Genomic DNA, 6567 nt, shown 5'->3' with positions numbered 1-6567 from the left:
TTGAAAAAGGTTCCATTGTGTCCTTAAAAAGCTGAACATTTTGATACACTTTCATAAATGTAGCCTACAATTCGTCTAGGCTATTTTTTGCACAAGCTATAATTTCTTTCACTTTATTATTTGCATCATTCTTTGTGGACCAATGTTTGAATAAATTTGCCTTTGAACGTTATTGTCCTCTCTGACATCAGCGGCCTTTATGTGAAATCTAGTTTTAGCCTACTGAAACATTACAGGCTATAGGCTAGCCTATTCTTCTTCAATTAAACAAAATAAATCACATTGATATATTTGCTAAGTAATAAGCTGTAAGGACAGGCTGAAATACTGTTTTGCACAGGCAAACAAAGGAGAGTGTGTGACAGCCCAGCGCAACGCGTGCAAATTGGCTGCCGCTGAGTGGTTGGGAAACATCAAGAATAACATCTTAGCTTGCAGAGTTTGAGAAACATACTAAATTTTTCTAACTAGCAACTTGGGAATGCTGTTTTTAGACTAGTCGTGTAATCGGTTACAAAACCACCTTCTAGTCGTCAGTGAAAATAGTCGCTGCGCACATCCCTACTTTGGAGGCATTCCTGATTGTTGTTTACACGGTTTGGAGATTCGAAATTATATTATATAATGTATTTCGATATTAATGGTGCGTTCGTTTGTGGTCGGAGGTGGCAAGTCGCAAGTGGCAAAATACCCACCTCCTACCTGTGTGCATTTGAGCTATATACCATTATATCACAGTTACCTAGTTATATCTATATACCATTATATCACAGTTACCTAGTTATATCTATATACCATTATATCACAGTTACCTAGTTATATCTATATACCATTATATCACAGTTACCTAGTTATATCTATATACCATTATATCACAGTTACCTAGTTATATCTATATACCATTATATCACAGTTACCTAGTTATATCTATATACCATTATATCACAGTTACCTAGTTATATCTATATACCATTATATCACAGTTACCTAGTTATATCTATATACCATTACATCACAGTTACCTAGTTATATCTATATACCATTATATCACAGTTACCTAGTTATATATATATACCATTATATCACAGTTACCTAGTTATATCTATATACCATTACATCACAGTTACCTAGTTATATCTATATACCATTATATCACAGTTATCTAGTTATATCTATATACCATTATATCACAGTTACCTAGTTATATCTATATACCATTATATCACAGTTACCTAGTTATATCTATATACCATTATATCACAGTTACCTAGTTATATATATATACCATTACATCACAGTTACCTAGTTATATCTATATACCATTATATCACAGTTATCTAGTTATATCTATATACCATTATATCACAGTTACCTAGTTATATCTATATACCATTATATCACAGTTACCTAGTTATATCTAGTGCATTCGAGCAACTGAGGGCTGAGAAACATATCCGAATTTGCGACGAGGAAGTGCGAGTTCATGCCGTGTTTTATTTAATAATTCCTAGTAGCAAGTCGCAATTTGCCACCTCCCAGTTATAAACGAACGCACCATTAGTCCTCAAAAGAACCCGAGGAGAGTGTACCTTTAAGAAAGGATATGGAGGATGCGGGCATCGATCCCGCTACCTCTCGCATGCTAAGCGAGCGCTCTACCATTTGAGCTAATCCCCCGCCGTATGCACCTTCAACACCGGTAGCATCCGCTCACAAGGCTGTTCTCGCCGGTGATCATCCTCATTTCCTGTGTAACATTGATTTAAGTCCGGGCGGAAGCAAAGAGTGTGGAATGCCAAGAGGAGACACTCCATTCATTTTGCCATTGGTGGTTCTAGACGCTTCATCCCCCCTAAATTTAATCTCAGCGCCCATTAAAAGAGAGGGAATTTTTACATTTCCAAGGATACCAATATTATGTTTGTACTCCAAATTGAACCGGAGATATGCCCTAATTAATACTTGTATAAATGCCAAAACGACAACGACACCCTGCCATACAGATCTAATGTACTGTCCCTCAATAGAATTGGGTATAGTATGGTATAGTATTGGTTCTTGTGCTTCTGTAACGGTCTTTTATAGCTCCATGGTAACGGACCGAGTTATTTCAACTTCTCATGGAGCTTCCAAGCTAGTTGAATGGAAATTAAAATAATGTTATGGGAACATTTTCAGCATACCATGTGTTAGTCAAAGCTAGCTAACGTTAGTGTTAGTAACAACTAGCTTATGCTATTCGCTAGTTGGCTAGCAAGTCATTCGGCTAATTTAGCTAGCTGATGAATGTTGACAGTCAAGACTCAAGAGCACATGGATGGTAGTCAGTGCTGTACATTGCTGTTATCAAATATGGATTCTCCCCAATCCCTTCTGATATTGATTTGTCACAAATACTCAACTCTGCTTTATTATACAATTATGCCATTTGTCATTGAATATGAATATGATGTGATTGTCAGAACGAGGAGATGATAGAGAGGGAGAGAAGGAGAGAGAGCAGGGTGGAGAGAGCCAGGTGGAGTCCAGAGAGAGAGGTCAACCAGGTCAGAATGTGGACAGTCAAGTATGAAAGTATTTATATACTTGGTTTGAGGTAGATTTCAAAGAACATGCGACGTGGTCGATTCAAGCTGGTTTCAAACAAAAGACAATTTTATGTCTTTTATTCTGTTACGATTTGCAAATTCGGACTCGAAACAGGAAGTGTATCCAAGTCAGGAGTACTGGGACTCAGTCGTGCGGTCTCTTTTATAACTTCGTATAGAGGGAGGTGACGGGCACTGAGACAAAGGGTAAAGGGGAATGATGTCACAAACCTTCTATCTAAACAAGAGGGATTCTCTGGGAACGGATGAAAAGGAAGGTTGACAGAGGTCTGTAGACCTGAAAGAGAACCACAAGAAAAAACGGTATTTAGTGAAAAATGCCAATTCACACTGCTGCAGAGCCTAGGTCTCCAGTGAGTCCAACAACGACTGCTCTTTGCCTCTTCTGCTGGGCATTTATGCCCTGGTTGATTAGCTGCAGCTGGGATTGCTGCAGCTCCACGCTAAGTTCATATCTGTCTCTGTCTGTCCGTCCGTCTGTAATGTCTGTCTGTAATGTCTGTCTGCCTATCCATCCATCCATCCATCTATCTATCTATGGTCATCACGTGAGTGGTCTGTCCTATACCTGCCCTGCGCCTTTGCCCCAGGCCGCCCACCTGAGACACAGCCCCCTGTGAGAAAGGAGAAAGGTTTCAAAGTTGAAGAGGATTTCAAGGTCTGCCCATTGACTTGCATTGTAAAAAAAAAAATGAAAAAAATGAATATTTTAAAAAGCATGAAAGTTATTAAAAATCTGAAAGATATCACATAACAACCTTAAAGAGCTGAATATTTTGATAGTTTACTGTTTTCTGTAGCTCAAAGTATGAAGGAGTTGAAGGCTGAAGAACGTTTCAAAACTCCCCCATTGACTTCCATTCCCAAAAAATGTTGAAAAAGCTTAATATTTTTAGAAGTGTGAAAAGAATTTTAAAAGAAATTGAAAAAGGTTCCATTGTGTCCTTAAAAAGCTGAACATTTTGATACACTTTCATAAATGTAGCCTACAATTCGTCTAGGCTATTTTTTGCACAGGCTATCATTTCTTTCACTTTATTATTTGCATCATTCTTTGTGGACCAATGTTTGAATAAATTTGCCTTTGAACGTTATTGCCCTCTCTGACATCCGCGGTCTTTATGTGAAATCTAGTTTTAGCCTACTGAAACATTACAGGCTATAGGCTAGCCTACTCTTCTTCAATTAAACAAAATAAATCACATTGATATATTTGCTAAGTAATAAGCTGTAATAACAGGCTGAAATACTGTTTTGCACTGGAAAACAAAGGAGAGTGTGACAGCCCAGCGCAACGCGTGCAAATTGGCTGCCGCTGAGTGGTTGGGAAACATCAAGAATAACATCTGAGCTTGCAGAGTTTGAGAAACATACTAAATTTTTCTAACTAGCAACTTGGGAATGCTGTTTTTAGACTAGTCGTGTAATCGGTTACAAAACCACCTTCTAGTCCTCAGTGAAAATAGTCGCTGCGCACATCCCTACTTTGGAGGCATTCCTGATTGTTGTTTACATGGTTTGGAGATTCGAAAACATATTATATAATGTATTTCGATATTTAGTCCTCAAAAGAACCCCAGAGGAGAGTGTACCTTTAAGAAAGGATATGGAGGATGCGGGCATCGATCCCGCTACCTCTCGCATGCTAAGCGAGCGCTCTACCATCTGAGCTAATCCCCCGCCGTATGCACCTTCAACACCGGTAGCATCCCCATATTATACCTCCATGGTAGCATCCCCTCACAAGGCTGTTCTCGCCGGTGATCATCCTCATTTCCTGTGTTACATTGATTTAAGTCCGGGCGGAAGCAAAGAGTGTGGAATGCCAAGAGGAGACACTCCATTCATTTTGCCATTGGTGGTTCTAGACGCTTCAGCCCCCCTAAATTTAATCTCAGCACCCATTAAAAGAGAGGGAATTTTTACATTTCCAAGGATACCAATATTATGTTTGTACTCCAAATTGAACCGGCCCTAATTAATACTTGTATAAATGCCAAAACGACAACGACACCCTGCCATACAGATCTAATGTACTGTCCCTCAATAGAATTGGGTATAGTATGGTATAGTATTGGTTCTTGTGCTTCTGTAACGGTCTTTTATAGCTCCATGGTAACGGACCGAGTTATTTCAACTTCTCATGGAGCTTCCAAGCTAGCCTGGAAGTAAGCTAGTTGAATGGAAATTAAAATAATGTTATGGGAACATTTTCAGCATACCATGTGTTAGTCAAAGCTAGCTAACGTTAGTGTTAGTAACAACTAGCTTATGCTATTCGCTAGTTGGCTAGCAAGGCATTCGGCTAATTTAGCTAGCTAATGAATGTTGACAGTCAAGACTCAAGAGCACATGGATGGTAGTCAGTGCTGTACATTGCTGTTATCAAATATGGATTCTCCCCAATCCCTTCTGATATTGATTTGTCACAAATACTCTACTCTGCTTTATTATACAATTATGCCATTTGTCATTGAATATGAATATGATGTGATTGTCAGAACGAGGAGATGATAGAGAGGGAGAGAAGGAGAGAGAGCAGGGTGGAGAGAGCCAGGTGGAGTCCAGAGAGAGAGGTCAACCAGGTGAGAATGTGGACAGTCAAGTATGAAAGTATTTATATACTTGGTTTGAGGTAGATTTCAAAGAACATGCGATGTGGTCGATTCAAGCTGGTTTCAAACAAAAGACAATAGTTTTATTCTGTTACGATTTGCAAATTCGGACTCGAAACAGGAAGTGTATCCAAGTCAAGAGTACTGGGACTCAGTCCTGCGGTCTCTTTTATAACTTCGTATAGAGGGAGGTGACGGGCACTCAGACAAAGGGTAAAGGGGAGTGACGTCACAAACCTTCTATCTAAACAAGAGGGATTCTCTGGGAACGGATGAAAAGGAAGGTTCACAGAGGTCTGTAGGAAAACAATAAGAAACAACTTGGAAGTAACACATTGGTGATAGTTGAATTTCATTAACACAAGACTCCGTGTTAGTACTAAATATATTGCATTACTATTTTTATATAATGCCAAGGCACCTTATTGAATGCCAGCATGATAGTGGACTTAGTCCAGAATGATGTTATTGCCACTGTTATCACATGTGGATTCTTCCTAACTCTTTCTGATATTTATTTATGTCACAAATACTATTTTTTTGCTTTATTATAAGATTATGTAATTTATCATTGACCATGAATTTGACTGTTTGTGACGAGTATGATGAGATGGTGAAGTGATTAATATTATGCTTCCCGTTGTCAGCACAATTCTGTTGTCAGCACGATTCTCTCACATGTGCGTTTTAGCCTACCTCACAAAAAAAAAAATTGCGCACAAACTTCTTTCCAGTCTCTGGGGGCTGAGCCCCCCTAAAGGTCTCACCCTAGAACCCTAGAACCGCCCCTGTATTCTGCTATGGAACCAAAACACCCAGGGCCTGAGCCGGCCGCCGCATTTTGGTCTGTCAAGTTGATTGCGCAACCTGTGCTGTACAGTGTCATGCACTCACTTTTTCCATGTTGACACTTGCGTTTACTAAATACTAAATAATCAGGAATTCACACTATTACCATCTCAGTCTTTTTTTTTTTTAGCGTTTGTATAGCCTAGTATAGCGTTTCTCGGGTTATCACTCCCTCCTTCCATCCCTCCCTTACTCCCAACAATGTTGGCCTGCAGCACACCAAACTCAAGAAGGACACCAGAATCAACCCGCCATTCTCCACTGCACAAGTTGAGTAGTGGTCAGAGCATTGGACTCCCACGCGGGACATTCTCTGTTTACTTCACCATCTAAAGGGAAGTGCATACAGCAGGTAATGACTTTTGTCCAGAAACAGAAGTTGAACCAATTGCAGCAAAATAGCTAATGTTACAGGAATCATCAGTGTAGGCTTTCATCTTTCCAACGCTGTTTTGACTTCGGTGAGTAACGAAACGGTTTTGTCTGTAGACTCG

Source organism: Borostomias antarcticus (assembly GCF_949987555.1).
Source record: "Borostomias antarcticus genome assembly, chromosome: 16".
NCBI lineage: Eukaryota > Metazoa > Chordata > Actinopteri > Stomiiformes > Stomiidae > Borostomias > Borostomias antarcticus.
The sequence above is the reverse complement of the archived record's forward strand: the minus strand, read 5'-3'. Positions refer to the sequence as shown.